Below are 17,651 nucleotides of genomic sequence, written 5' to 3'. Positions count from 1 at the left end.
CGGGCGAAGCCGCGAGCTAAAAGCTAGTCTCTAAATAAAAACATTTATAATGTTGTTGACTTTTCACCCAAACACGCATAATTATTTGACATAACTGTACAGTAATGAAAGTCCAACGAGTATAATAACAGAATAGCTGCAATTTAGAAATATCTGTATTGTGTAAAATAAAATAAAATTGGATAAAATATCTCTAAACATTAAGGAATATAATTTATATATAATTTGGTAATTTATTTACAATCCACATTGCATACTAGATGATATACACTATATAACACAAGACAAATGTACGTAAAAATAATAATGGTATTTTTATAAACAATAACCCTATTTTAATTTAGAAAAAAACTACAAAATAAATATAGAGTAAAATTGGTTTACATTTTCTTACATTTTTCTCTCAGATAAGCGTTATTTTTAAAAATACTAAAATGTTCTCTTTTTTAATTTTAACAATTAATTGCCATTAGTGTGACGAAATACCATGCTCTTGTGCTTTTCATTCCAGCAGGGTAGGTAGGTTTTATTTGTAGCATAACTGTACTTTTGTCTTAGCATGCTAAAATAAATATTATATATATATATATATATATTTAACAACAACTTTAAATTAATATTCGTAGAAATAAGTATATATTAGCAAAATTAATTAAATATTACTTAAATTATCAAAATGGTTTAGTCGCTCTATACTAATGTTCACTGACCAATGTCTATCTTAGCGGTGTTGTAAAAAATGGCATAGGTCCTACCTCGACGAGCGCTAGCGCAGCACTGAGAATTTACTTTTGGCGCAACGGAATTTATACAACTTTAAATTATTATTATTGTTTATTTTTTTCTTAGAAACTTATATTTTTTTTTCATATTTCTAATTTACAAGTATATTAACTTTATTATTATGTTTTTTTTATGCAATAATTTCGTTGTATTTATGAGAAAATTAGAAATGATTATGGCAAAGTTTTGTTGAAATTTCGGGTTTAATTATGATCAATTTTTTAGATATTTAAGTTGAAAATGAAGAAAAGGACGATGCTGTCTCAATTTATAAAGTAATTATCAAGTTTTAGTAAAGATATCATATCAATTTATGTTTGTTTATTAATGAACGACGACCCCAAACTTCTGTCATTTAGCGTTTTTGAATAAACTATTTTAGAAATTAGGAAGACTAACAAAGAGAAAATTAACATTTCAAAGATGTTGTTTTTAAGATTAGATATCTATCTATATAATTCAGGAATCAAAATGTATATCCGACTCTTAATTTCTTAGAACCAGAACCCCAAAGACACTGCTTTTAGGCCAAAAAATGTGAAAGGCCTAATTAAATATAAAAATATATTCATATTTTTTTTTAATTAACTTAATAAGAGATTAAGAATTAATAGAAAATAATAAAATGTAAAATAATAGTAATGTTTTCGTGTTCAGCACACTCTCTTTGTCAGAGTGCCACGGTAGTGCCGGTCTAATCTTCTTTCATGATGGTGGGACCCGGGCCACAAACTGATGCCCGCGTTGTGACTCAATTCCAACTGCATGAAGTTCGGGTCAGCCTTGATCCGGATGTAATCAACGATGTCCTGTTCCATGGTAGCATTAGTAGTTTGATATTATATTTTGTGTCAAAATGATTTAAGTCTATGGTCCATTATAGTAAAATTATATTAAAAGAAAAGAAAGAAAGAAAAATATATTTACTTGGCGCATACAAAACAATCATACAATATTTTACAAAAATTATAACAAATTATTTTAAAAATATAGCTGCAACCAAATTGGTTTCCACTCAGCTTTGTGTCTGGGCTGTAATGCCCAAACGCTGATTTTCAGTGGAACCTTGTAGAAAATAATTTAAAATTAAAATTTGTGTACCTACTGTTGCCTGCGTGAACGTGCGCTGTTGGCTTTTGATAAGGTGTAAGTCTATGCTATGATAATGTATGGAAATGAAAATACACATATAAAACGGTAAAAAATACATATACAGTACGGACAGTCATACAGTGGAAATTTGATTTTCTGATAGAAATTTCTTAAGTTTTTGTTTAAATGTAGATACAGATTTTGAATTTTGAATTGGATATTAATATCCATTTCTTATAAATTGTCTTAATTATTTATATAAAATAATCTAGATAAAAATTAAATACAATCAAATCAGCAAAATGTACTGTTTTTTAGTAAAAATATATTTTCAAATGTTACCTAGGTATAAAGAATTTATTACTAATCAATATTTAGTTTAATTTTAAATAAAAATACTAAGTACTAAGTGTACACGTATAATAAGTTACATAAAAATCAAAAGATCAAACTGTATGACTTTAATATAATACTTACCTACCAAATCAGATTGTTTCTAAGATACAAAAAAATATAAATAACAATAAGTCATAAAAACTAAATGTATCCATAATATGTATTTGTAAAAAAAAAGTTAAAATCTTTATAAAAATTCATATTGGATTTTTATTTGCTGAGCCTTAAAAGTTTCAATAGCGTTTCGAATTGGGCCCGTAACCATAATTTTCGTTAGGTAATTTAAATGTGGACTTAAAGCCATTATATAAAATTAATAGCCCGCTCACCAAACAATTACCCGTCCAGTTAAATGCTATCAGCAAATCTATGGGTTGAAATCTCTTAACCTTTTGCCTTCGAGTCAAATCAAGTGTAGGTATTGAGGCGGCGGGCTGACCGCCTGAGGAACTATTCACACCGCGCGAAAAACGGGAAATAATTGTGTATAGTGTTAATTTAAGCATGTTTGTTGAGTGGTGAAAGTATACAGTCAATGATAAGGCGGTCCTAATTTTTTAGCGGCATTTCAGTATTTGAAATATTTCTATCTGAAGTTTACTCTCTTGGAATCGCCAACAAAAATAAATATTAAAACCTCTTCAAAATAGAGAACGCTGTGTTCTGAAGATTAGATTGTCGTTTTTTTCTGTTGTTCTTTAATGATTATATCGACATAATAATAGTAATATATAATTACAATTTATTTACGATTTGGTGTTCTATAATTGTTTTTAACGATCTCAACTCAACGAGGAGCGTGGATGTACGCTCCTCGTTGAGATTGACACAAAGTCTTTAAAATTATTATTTATCATGTTATCTCAGTACTTAGCAGGCCAGGATCCTCAAATATCTTGTGAACATTTACTAACATTCTTTATGTAAGTGTATTTTTCTGCTTTGCCTACAATACTTTGCCACAATGTCCAAAATATTAGTAAGTTTAATTTTTATTTTAATGATTAGTTTTCAAATGTTTTGTGTATTGTTAGTTGAAATCAAACAGCTTCACTTTAAATATGAAGCGGGCGCAGTGTATGATGTGCGCACGCGTCTGTTATGAATGGGCCGCAGTGAATCACGGCTGGTCCATTCATGAGCAGACGCCCCCGCTCGTCGCACGCGCCTAACAAACGCATTATTTGCCAATATACCAGTATTGTTTCATTTGCACCATCAACTACCTCTCACTTCCTGCCTTCTTGTACCTACTTATTACAGTTAGCATCATTAAAGTCTTGTATTTTATTCAACTGAGATCTTTCACTCGCATCATTATTTTAGTTAATAAAAAGTACCTACTAATACATTTGTTATTACTTTGAAAGTATCTTTGATAGTAGGTAATTATTAAATTGTTTTGCTATTTATTATGTGCGATTGAGATATTTTGAAAGGGTTTCAAATAATATTTTTTGGCTGAAGATACGGTAAAACCAAAGGTAAGATTGTTTTTAGAAGTCTATGTATATGTTTAGTTTACTTTTTAGATTAGTATAAAAGTTACCTATCCTATTTTAATAAATATAGCGTGGATAGAACCCACTAACACTCTTAAAACATAGTTCTTTTAATACACAATTAAAAGCGCTATGTACCTAAGGATATATATCTAAGAGTTCTTCTTTAAAGTATTAAAACTTTTGACTCGTACTGATTTCATATGTGTTATCACTACTTATCACCTACTAGTATAGTATAGTAATAAAACGAAAACACGAAACTCAACCTATGTAATAAGATATATTTAATTTAATTTAGTTGAAAGTCTAGATATTAAAAATACAATTGTACTAGACACTTTCAGTGTATGAATATTGGAAATTAATAATAATTTACTCAATTGGTATTCGTGAATTTCTCTTAATGTGCTGATTGACTTGACTGATATCATACTGTAATCTTTCATCAGAGCCTCGCTAGCGTATTTACCCATTATAACAGGCGGGAGCACCATTCTATCATCATTCGTTAAAAAAACAATATTGTGAGCGATTGTTAAACTGTTGTAATACCACGAGTCATAGACGATGTACCGTTATTTAAGTGCGTTTAATATATGTGCAAATAAATAATAATCTGTCATGTATGTTATTGTATTGGTTATCATCTTAGGTGTATGTTGTAAGTTATTCGTAATTCTAGTTTTAATTGTACGCACTTAATTGATGATACCTTCCGAAGTGATGGATGTAATGTAGATGTTATGGACAATATAATACAACATATTAGTTAGAATAATAAACTAAACTAATTCCGTACTAAATAGGTTTTTACTAATATCTGAAAAAGTTATTATTTATAAATTTATTATATCTATTTTTGACAGTAACCAAAGTTTATTCAATGTAGTACAAAAACTATCAAAGTATTACAAATAATGTTCTGATAGGTAAACATGAAGTATTACCTACAGATATTATTTTTTCATTTGGAATTATATGATATATTCAGCATAAGCATGTAAAATAATAATATACTATAATAATAAATACCATGGCCTATCAGCGCCATCTAGTCTCAAGTTAAACAGATTTTGTTTTATAATTACTAGACTATTTATATATTTTTGTAAATACATACATAATCACCATACCACTATAAACCATCGTATTCATGTATACAAATGTTTGTACCGTGCTAGGCATCGAACCCACAACTATCGATAAAGTAAAGAGGTATGCTAAACCGCTAGATTATCGAGGTAACTTAATCAATAATTATTTCTACAGGCGAACACACAGATATTAACTAGTTCGTAAATATAGATATACTATATAAGACGTAAGCTATTCTAATAGAGGCATTACGTCAGAATTTGTCGAGTGACCAGTCAATCAGCTTGTTATTGCTATAGCCCTGGCTGGAGGTCTCATAACAATCACTTTTTGAGGCAGATTATGAACAAAAACGTCCACCTTGACCTCCTCTACTTGGCGACTTCACAGAAGACGTAAGTGATGCTGTGACACATGAATGCAACAGCTCTGATAAATCACCCGTCAGATGGTAATCATGCTTTTAGAACAGGCGGCAGTGGACACCATTATAATCTGTTGTAGGTTAATATTAAACCTTATATATTCAATATAACTGTACACCATACTAAAAACTAGCACGCGACTTCGTAACTGTGATATGAGACGGTCAGAACAACAATAGTTCATAATATTTTTGTCTGTAAACCGGCTGGTTTAAAAAAACAAATTTAAGTGAATCTGACAGTATATTGAAAAAATTAACCGATAAACCGTTTTTAAGAATGAGTAGCCGTTTCTAAGATTAGCGCGCACAACTGGATAGACAAATAAACAAAAATTTTAACAATAGGGGTTGTTTGATTTGTCTATCCCATCTATACTAATAGGTACTATAAAGAGGTAAAGTTCTGTATGTTTGTTTGTTCTGAGTAATCTCCGGTTCTGCTGATTCGAATTTAAAAACACACGTATATTATCCTCGAGTGTTATAAGCGATATTGTTATATTGCTATATCACGGTATGACCAATAGGAACGGAGCAGCAATATAAAATTTGTCAAAAAATAAAAACATTCATTTCGAGTGCTTCCGCAGCGTGCGCTCCCGGTTAAATTTACGAAAAATATATATGACGGCATTGTTCTCCTATAAAATAGTTCTAAAAAAGTCCAGGTTAACGAATATCTATATGTATATCTTAATAATTGACTATTTTTTGGAGGGAATATTGGGCCCGTGCGAAGTCGGGGCCAGTTGCTAGTTGTATTGTATTGTAGATAGTACTAAATTAAAATAGATCATGAATTGGATGAGTGGATAAATCGTGCGTATTGTATGGTAAGAAAAGTTAAAAAAATATAGAGGACATGCACACAGTAGCCGGTTACTCGTTTCCGTACTGGTGTTTCCACTTAAGCGTAGCGTGTTTTATTTGAAGTGTCTCAACGATCCGAAGAAAGTTTAATGCTTTTGAATGAATTTAAATGTATTCTTAATTAGAAACTGGTTCAGGCGCGTCAACCTGCATTTAGGTAGTTACCTACACAACATGTTTGTGCACAAGAAATATAAATCTGGCGGCTTGGAACATTACTGTGCTTGTAGGAGGTTAAATTTCTTGATTTTCAGTCAAATTAAATTACATTATTATAATATCCATTTGGGTAATGAATAAAAACATTTCGTGACGCCTACCATCGTTTATAAAAATGAATTTTCTATAAAAATATCATATGTTATTACTATGAAATTACTAAGATAATATTTAAAAGACTATCTAAAATGAAATAATTATATATGAAAACACTATTTAAAAATAAGCTTCTATTCTTAGATTTGTTATGATTTTGTGGTCTGCGGGATAAGAATTTAAGAAATGTTAATCCACAGGGACCAGTTATTAATTGCATGAGGAGGAGTAGTAGTGCACTCAATCCATTTTTGCTACGCTAAAAATATCTATTTGTACTTATCATCCATCTGGTTTGAGGCAAAGCTGACCACGGAACAGCCGTTGACATGGGTTCAGAGCACAGCGGATCGGATTCACTAAGAATTTTCTCGGATTCAGTACTATATACATGTCATAATAACGCTTTGTTAGTTAATTTATATAGATAAATATTGGAAGTATAATATTAGCGCATTAGTGTCATTAAATTTCGTAATAATAAAGTTAAAAAAAAACAAAAATTAGTTAATTAGAATTTACACATTTTCCAGTATGTTTCGAATAACAAATTTGTAGGTACCTTAATAAAGATGAATATTCAATCATTATTTTTAAATTGACCATTAATATATTCATCTATTTCACATTATAATTATAATGCTAGTAACACGACTTTTACTTGAAGCACATGCTTTACGGTGTTGTGTAAACCAATAATCTTATTTCAGGTCCTTGCAATCTTTTATGGGCTTGGTACTTAATAATTGCCTGGAAAACAACATCGTTAACATCGTCTTTATATTTCCTTGATCAGTTTTAATCTCTTGTTATAGTGTTATTATTACGGGCAACTAGATAAGACCCACCTATTTATTCTGTGATTTTCTGTGTTATTGATTCTGTGATTAGAAACTACATCATTCTGAATGGAAATAAAAAACGTCACGTATATTCACACATACAGACGTAAACGCAATAAATTATATATTTAGTAGAATTCTTCCTTGCTAAAGAACACTGCATTGTATTATACACTATTTAATAGAGTTGGTCATCTTATATATTAATGAAAATATACTATGTCATAAGGACATTCATTGGATTCGTTGTAATTTAAAACAGATTAGATAATTTTGAAGTAAATATTTAATATACAAATCATAATCAATTAGTTGTGCAAATTTACGAAAATTTTCAGTGACGCCATAGAACGACCGTTGCGGAAGGCCAATGCTGGCTCGATTGAAGGTTATAAAGGTTCTAGCGTCGTGCGGGACGTGGAAAATCGACGCACGCGCGTTGCGCAACTTACGGCGCCGGTGAATGGAGCCTCCGCCGTGAGTGGGCGATGCTTTTTATCAATGAACGGCGAATTTGTGGCGTACGCACGCAGCCGTGTCACGGCCGATCGGCCACTGGCTGCCTCCTGGTACTTCCAACCTCGCTAATGGAAAATGTCAACAGCGACGATCACTGACACAGAAAACTGTTGCGATAACGTAACCTTTAATTATTGATGGGTCGCTGCGTTGTTTGTGTTAATTGTTTTCATTCCAAAAAGCGGCGTGTACAGAGATGTAAGCAAACCTCCTTAAATCTAAGGAGACCTTGTAATCCATTTTGTATTATGAAATATCCTCGTAGATATTTACATGTTAATAAACATTTAAAATATTTAAATATTTTATATAATATATTCCTTTTTTAGTACATAAACATTATATATAACGTTTCACTATAGGTACTTCGTTTGTGGGTACCTAATGTTAGAATAAATATTCAGGGCCGACATTTTCAGTTGATTAATAACATTATACTAATCCCATCTAAAATAATAAGAAAACTAGAACAGATTTCTGGATAAAGACAACTAAAGCTGAGACTCTCACCAAGAATCAAAGTGGAAATTGTAAAGTAATTTTTGTACATTTCATATTTAGATTTCAATTGTAGGTGGAATCAATAGTATGAAATTACAATTTACAAGTTCTCTTCTTAAGGAAAGTTATTGTTACTTAATTTCATTTTTCCCCAATTTTGAACATGTAAATATTATTATTAACTTTTAGCATGGTGTATCCTTTACAACTAAAACAAAAATAGATTGAATTTTTAAAGGAAATATAATTTTAGTAATTATCACAACCCACTGCCAAGCAAGGCCTTTCCTTAAAAGAGAAGTTTGTAATACGATATGGTTACATTTCATTTCGAAATTTCCTTCTCTTTCTCGATAAATATAATGAAAATGAGTGGTGACATATTGTATTTTTATTCCATTACAATTATTAACCAAATGAGATAATATTTTATAGGCAATAAATATCTTTTGTTAATGTATTCAAGCGAATTTGAAAGGAAATAATTAATTTATTTAATTGCTGCAGCACTGTTAACGCCTCCAGTTAGCCTTCATTCAGATTTAACTATGACGTCTCGGTCGCAGTTATCTCGTGTTGAGAAACGACCGCATTTGGTTAAGTCTGCAATAGAAACCTCTCTTGCTTGATATAAATTAGTTTACTTAATTCTCTTGACCTGATTAAATATGACAATAATAATTAAATTGGCGATAATAATATTCACCCATAATAATAAGTGTAAACTTTAGAAATAAACTTTTATTAAGAGTTTTGAATCTAAATTTTGAACACTTTCTGTAGTATAGATTCCCACCAGTAAAACATACAAAGACCACGGACCTAAAATGTTATAAAGGGTTTAGTTTCTATTTGTTTCAGTAATACAGACTCAGTTTTAACATTGTATTTTAACTATTATAATTAAATTTTCAAGACGAAACTTAAACTTTACGTTTTGCAAACTATCTTTATTATTACTGTCATAATTTTACCGATGTAAATCATTAAAGGGCTAGGAGACTTCAACGTTATTTCCTCGCCGTACTTTCGATGGCCTTGGGTTCGATTTTTCGACACCCACGACACAATTATTATAAAAATTCAAATATATAACTGATCATAAGAATGATGATGATTGGTGATGATAACATCTGGTATCTCAGCTATTGTATGGAGTTTTTTTTCTATTAAAGTAACATTTTAATATAAGGCGTATTTTTTTTATAGCAAAAGCATTTTTTTGTTACAATACTATAATATTACAATAATATTACGATACTACGGTTACATGGGTAGGTAGGTACACAAACTTCAGTTATAAAATACTAAAATAATCGGCTACAGAAACCATGTAAATCTTTACTGCCTTGCTTGACCTTTCAATGTTATTATGCAAAATTAAATATAAATATACTTATTTAGTAGTTCAACAGAGGTATAGAGAGAGAGAAAGAGAGAGAGAGGTAGAGGCATTGCAGCTAATTATGTAAAATCTACTCGCTTCAGGTATTTTCTACTCGTATGTTTTTTACATGGGTATATAATATAAATATTACGTAAAGACGTAACTATCCATTTATACAGCATTACATAGTCATAGTAGGTATATAATTCAAATCCTGAAAGTTTCTTTGTCTGTCTACTTTGCTTACAGCGTTTTCCGATACAAGCAATTATACAAAATATAAAGTTTACAATTTGATAAATTATACCATAAGAGCTAATAATATAGCAATGATTTTACAATGGAAGTCTGTGTTTGTTATATAGGAAGGTACTAATAAATTGATTATTTTCTACATAAATATAAATAGATAAGCACTAACACAAACATATCTCAGACATATTGAAATGCCAAATTCTCTACTTATATTAACATTATACCTGGTTTGTACAAAATTCCTGATATTATTACCGCTGACATACATTAAACAGTATAGTCTAGTTAATGATTGCATCATGTAGAATAACGATGTCGACTATCATCATTAATACATGTCTTCGCAATATGTTCAACCTATATAAGGCAACGTCAAATAAAACATACGATTAAATAAACGGATTTTACGAGTATTATAATGTACGGGTATTATCATAGAAATCGTTATGTTGCACTAAATGATTGATATTATGATAATGCGGAGGCGTGAGGCGCGGGCGAGCCGTGGGCGACCGGAAGGAACTTTGGCTTTCCACATCTGGTGTTTGGCGAGTTCATAAATGTAACATAACTGCCCTTTTCGGTAAATCCCTAAATCCATTAAATTTGGAAACATGTTAGAGAATTGAATAATATGTTTCAATGGGTTGAGAAAGTTTGATGTTTAATATGTAATTATTGTTAGTACATTTTTGATGCAGAAATAAAATATATATCACCGAAGTAGACGATGTAAAGTCTTCTGCAAGGATGGTATAGCTTATCGCTTATTTTAGTTGCCAAAGCAGTCTGCTTTGTAACATGTCTTTCGGTTGTAAGGCATTGAAATTACAGGATCCGTTTCCAGTGGCATGACATTTTTGTACCCAGGTGTGGCAATGCAATAGCGATACCAGAAACGTCACATCATAACGTAATGTTAATAGTTCTGTTCATGTACATAGGCGACGATTACCACTTCCCATAAGGTGGGAAGCGTTTTCCTATTATGTGACAATATTGCTTAAAAATATAAATATATTTTTTGCTTCCCCATAATAGGGAAAACAGATTTCAATCGTGATGAAATTAGTAGATACATAATTAAATTGAAAAGAAGCACTTTCGATTAAAAATTAATCAAATACAATTCAGTTAAAAGTATCAATGGTAAAATAAGAAAAAACGTACATTTAAATTTTCCGAATAATTTGATATTATTTGATATTTTTGTTAAATCAGTTAATTACAGTGGGTGCTCATTTATTTGTATGGCTTAAATAAAAATTATGGGAAAAACCGAACAGTATGTGGGTTTTCAATTAACTTGAATTTAATATCAAAATACCTGTTTTTTAGGTGACAGTAGATACATTGGTAAATGGATGAGTAATATATATAATTTAAACACCTAGTGTTTAAATTTATACCACCAGCATACTTGAACAGCAGCACGATCATCTTGATGTACCCTCGTTAACCCTCGTTTGTTATCATTACTAAGTTCTAAGATTTTAGTGCCAGTTGTCACCTTACAAGGCGGAAATAGCTTACAAAGAAAACCGCTTGATGGCAGAAGTTGGCGAACTTGAGACGCTTTTCGGTAAATTTTGCTTGAAAGAGTAACAAAAAGTCATCCATCCATCCATACTCACAAACATTCGCGTTTGTCTTGTACCTGTCAATTAGTTTTAAATGAACCAATATTTGTATTGAAACGGAGGTACGTTTCAATACAAATAGTGGTTGGGAACAAATTGAAAAAATATACAATGCAATCTTTATCTGCAACCGCCATGAGCAAAGCCATACTATATATACTGTGATTTTAATTCGGTTATTATAGATACAATATAGATATCTACAAAGGTAACATTATAAAATTGGAATCAATAACAACTTTCTTATTGTATTAATAACATATGAGTAGGGCGTTTTACAATTTATCAATTTAATTCCTATGTATAAGTAAAACGTTTTTGTATCAGGTCTAGCAAGCATTTCCGGCCGGTCAGCGGCCGAGGACCGAGGCACCGAGCACACGCCAAACCGGTTCAGTAATTTGGTGTTCGAGAGCCGCTTCGATTAATTTACGATAGACCAGCTTCCTGTCACAAAACCAATGCGGCCAATCCCTGATATGACAACTTGACCATTACCCAAGAATTCACTCTCATCATTTCACCTTTCAACAGACATGTTAATTATATCGATAACATGACACTCCTCTTATTATGCCCTTGGCAATGACGCTCTTTGGTCACCATTTTTTATCAAACTTTATTTTCAAATAATAACTGTAATTATCTGAAGATGCGTCACCTAAATTTTGCTGATGTAATCGAACTGGCTTTCGTTACAAAAAATAAAATCTTAATACATATAAATTTGCTATTTGCCAGACTGATGAAAGATAACATTTATTGTGATTATAACCGGTGTAGTTTTAATAAACTTATCCTTGCAATTTTATCATGTAGGTAATAATATGGTATGAGTGGTAGTATTCTACATATTAAATTGAAAAATGTATGGTAGTGAAATACATAAAAATAACAATGCAATATGAAGGTCATCGGCTAATATTTTCATAATTCATAACCTTTCAATGAAAAGACTGATATTTTGATTTTGAATGCCCACGATCGAAAGCTAACGATATTTAAAGAGCATATTCTCGTTGAAATTTCGTTTCTTTCACATTCAAAATAAACTTATCAACAACCTTTGATTTTCATTTTATATGTAGGAAAATAAATACCATTCAATTTTATACACTTAGGCTTTGCTGTATTATTATTAATAGATTTAGGTGTGATATGCACCATATTGTTTTAGTATAATCTTATAAACATATATAATATAATAATTGTTATGCAATAATAACAATCTTTTTACTTACACGATTTTCCATTTATACAAAATACAATAAAATATTTAATATATTTGAAATCATAAACCTTGTAGTATTAAGGAACGAGAGACGTGTGCAATGTGCATATAAGTATGAATCTGTATTTATTATTCGTATTTTTACATTTATATTCAATTTCATAAATATATATATCCACAGGCTTCTCATTCCGTAATATTTCACTTTTTCACTAGTAATTACTTTATTTACTAGTAAGTAAGTAATTACAAAGAGCGACATATTTTTAAAAATTTACAAAAACAGGGTAGGTAATTTGAACCGCTGTTATAGTTACTATTTTGGTAACTAAAATTGTCACTGTCTTAAATGTATTTTGGTGAAGTTATCATATTAATTACCATCTTGTGTTTTTGTTACCTATATTATGATGTAATTAAATGATGAATTCGGGAGTTTTTTAAATTGGCGTGTTTTACTATGTGACTATATCTCTATATGAAGATTCCTTTAAAATATGCACAATAATTTTTGCTACTCAAGAGAATCGAATAATCAATATTTCGAACCGGTATTAAAACTAAGCTAGACCAATTAAATAAAGCAAATACACAACATTATTTACAATACATATTAAAAATCATTATGACTTTTGGACAGGTAATAAATAACCGTAGCTGCTGTCCATAAAAAATAAAAGAATTTTGGTAGTTAACAGATATGTCCTATGAATAATGTTCCGTAATGAACTAAATTGTTTTTGTGTTGTCAATGTCAATGAATGCATGTTTATTTGTTATATGTATATATAAATCTGCGGTTAACCGTTTAATTAATCATCTTCCAGCCAACGTTGTGGTTGTAATAAATATACCTATCTAATTATACCTTGGATCTAAGAACTAAATATATCTAAGTTATTCTATTGAGTTAGCTTAGTCAATGGTTTATTAATATTTTAACAAAGAATTACAATAACTTGATAAAACCTACATGACCCAGGTAGGTACCCAGGTACTAACACAATTTTAATCTCTTCATTTAAAGTATCAAAATTTATTACATTTTTGTAATAATGCCAAGTTTACTGTCATAGTTTAGAATTAGGTAAATGAGATGTCTTTTGATTGTCGTTTTGATAGTAGGTATACTTATCATATAAATATTTAAACATTATCCAAAAGGGTAATTCTGCAATTCCGAACCGATTTTGACGACTCTTTTCATATGTTGCTTTTCCATACACTATATATAGGTATATATTAGTGCGGTGTAGGTACAATTTAATACCAAACTAAAATATTGGTCGTTTCCGTGTAAATGAGTAATTATGATGTTTTAAAGGGAACGGAAGTCTACTGTTAACATCCAAGGTAAGCTAATAGGTACGTCAACAGGTATGCGAAATCAATTCTTGCTATTAAGTAGGTTACGTTGACAAAGGTCACAACGTTTTGTTGTCCTATTTAATTTAAAACAATGTTTTTTGAAATACTTTTATACCGAGGTAGACCCTTGGTATAAAAGTATTTAGTAGAAAATAGTCATCTGCTTGGGTACCTAAGTTTCACCTATTTTAGCCGCCAAGCATCTTGCTTTGTCATGGGTCTCGGTTGAAAACAGAGATAAAGTGATATTATATAGGATGAGAGGCGTGACGTCTTGGTTCTCAGAAATAAGAACGTATGAATGGTATCGCGGGCGACATGACATGGTAACGTGGTGCCTGTAGTTTATATAGTATATAGACGATGACCACTTACCGTCAGCGTGTTTGCCTTCCAATTACATATAACATACCACTACATACATACATACAATTAAATCAGTACTTACTGCGGGGGACCATGTTGATCTAAGTTAGGTATGTACCTGTATATGTCTACTCAATGAATTATATATTATTATCATTTAATGATGCCTACATTCGTCTATATTGTAATATTATAATTTGGAAAGTATGTATGTCTGTCTGCTTGGTGCTTTTTCAAAGTAAATTGCTGATCGAATCTCAGTACAATTTGGAATGAAGTTGAAAAAAACATACGAAGACGTTACCCTCGTCACCCTGCTAGTCTTAATATAAAACAAAAATCTGCAGAATAGGCGACGTTTTGTAACTTGGCGTCCAATACGTCAATTAGATATATTTAGTATGGGGCTATTAAAATATTAACATCAAAGGTATTTCGTGAATTGACTTATAATTGCTAGCGCGTGCTAGTTTACTGCCAACGTTTATTTTTCTATTTATAAAAAGCCGCTCCCTATTATTGGCTTCATTGCTATATATTATTCAAGTGTCTAAAATGTCAGTACAAATATAGAATAGGAATCAATTATTAATGTGTAAGTAAGTATACTAAATTGAATCGAATTATTTTTAGTAAAAGACATATATATCATGTTTGAATGGAACATTAGATTGGCGGTTTGTTATCAGTGTTTTCAGCATCAGTGATTGAGTAAAAAATATAAATTGAGAATCTTTTTTGGTGTTATTGCAACTCACGACCTATTGTTTGTAAGCTAGAGTAAACCAAAACGTTTACTCTAGCTTACAAATAATAGGTCGAGTAAACGATAATACTCAAATTAGTATTTATAATTTATTCTTTATTAAGTACAATTAACTTCCTTAATAATATAATTATAAGTTTAAAAACAGAAAGTGTGTCATGGCAGAAAAACAAAACATTCATATGTCCAAATCTAAAATAATTTTTGTTTCCAAAATCTTGCATCTACGTTCCAGTTAGCAATCATAACAATAAGAACTACTGGTCATCTAACTTTTGGTGGGTGTACAGGGTAGATGATATTTGATGGACTACATTTGTACGTTAATGAAAGGTTTCGTGGTTAAAGTAAGGCACTAATATTTTTAGATAATGTGGGAGTGATATGTATACTAATAATATACTCGTAGATGCGAAAGTATCTATATCTATCTGTTTTTGTTACCTTTCATGACTAAAAGCTGATCTGATCATAAAGTAATTTGATAGAATTATGAGGGGAGACAATATTTTAGTAGCACTAACTAACAAGAACAGAACTTGGAACAGATATTAATAGGCGATGAAAATATTTCAAACAACAGCTACTAATTTATAATTGAGCTAAATATTCTTTTATAAATATGCATACTATTATCATATATTGATGTGATTTTGGACTACGATACCTATATAGGCATATCAAATGTAATATTTTAATGTTTGCAACATCGCAATGTTTACGTAACAAAAGCCATCTAGGGTAACATAAAACTGTACGGCGTTATCTGTCCGTCAAACATAAATCACAACGTATAAAACCAGTAGTTAACATGAGATGAGAAAATAATTTGTTTATATAAATTAGGCGGTATTGCCACGCGTGGGAAGTGAGGTGAGAGGGAGCCATAGATATTAAAAAAGTAGATACGTACAAAATACGTTTATCATTAAATACATTTGTACCTGAGCGTGATCTCTTATCACAAGTTTATTATACTTATATGAAGATCTCAGGCCGGCCTTAAGAAAATATGTATTAATGTAATACTAATATTGTGAATTTAGCGATAGAAATAAAACAAAACATTTGTACATATGACATTGTATATATATATATATATATATATATATATATAAATATAACTTTTACTTCATCCTATTAAATTAATTTCCGGAACTCGTTAAATTAAATTATATTTTCCTTGACGTTTCCTACTACGTATTTACCTATATCGATTTTTGTATTCCGATGTAGCTGATTTAATAGCGGACATAAATAGATAAGTTAATAAATAAGTGGAGCATAGAATAGTCATTGATATCAATTGAACGGATCATGAATGACAGCACAAGGACAACGGAAATAGTATGAGGCTGCTCTGAAAATTCAAAGTGCTAGACCGTTACATGTTACAGAAGAGATTGGTATAAATAAGAAAAGGTAGGACAGAAAAAATCAAAATTTGGTACTAATATATATTGTGTAACCTTTTTTCAACTAGAAAGAAAGAGAGAGAATGTGAAGTGAACGCAGTGCAGAGTTTACAAGATACGAGTTATGATCTTAAAAATATTACGCTTTGATATCTGGTTGTAATAATAATATTAATAATAATAATATAGTCCATACAGAATTACGTATTATAACAGAGAACGACAGATAAATTAAAATAATGAGTATATTTAAACTGATAAAATTAGATGCAAATGTTTATAGTAATCAGCTCTACTTATTCAACTCAGTGGAAGGAAGAGTCGCGTGCGCTGCCTACGCTGGTCGCAACACTCATTATAAATTTAAGTGAGCGAGTTGAAATGAAACAAAAGCATGTCTTTTATTTTAATTACACATTTACAACTGTCAATGTTAACTATGATTGTATGTTGGAATACAACCCAGTGTAGTGTGATGCATCATCCGTCAAAACGCAGTCGCTAAATAAAATCTAATTAGTGTAATAATAAAATTATGTCATCCATACAACTTGAATATTATAGTTAAAATGTAACCTAGATTTAATTATAGTAAGTAACTATACTTACTTTATACTTTGTTGCTTTACTTACTATGCATAGGTATCTATAATTACGAATAAAGTAGATACTTAACACTATTCGTGGCTTTGTGTTCATTTAACGAATTTTTAATGAGTTCATTAATTAAATAGGTAGGTTAAATATAAGTCATCTAGTTACAACTTTTTTATATGATACATTTATAAATAACTCCAAAAACGATAGAAGTACATATATGTCGAGTAGGATATTATTAAATATACTATATAATTTAGAAAATTAAAAATATTAACATT

Source organism: Achroia grisella, unplaced genomic scaffold, assembly GCF_030625045.1.
Source record: "Achroia grisella isolate CSIRO2021 unplaced genomic scaffold, CSIRO_AGI_Agris_v1 utg780, whole genome shotgun sequence".
In the NCBI taxonomy this organism is placed as follows: domain Eukaryota; kingdom Metazoa; phylum Arthropoda; class Insecta; order Lepidoptera; family Pyralidae; genus Achroia; species Achroia grisella.
Note: the sequence above shows the minus strand (reverse complement) of the source record.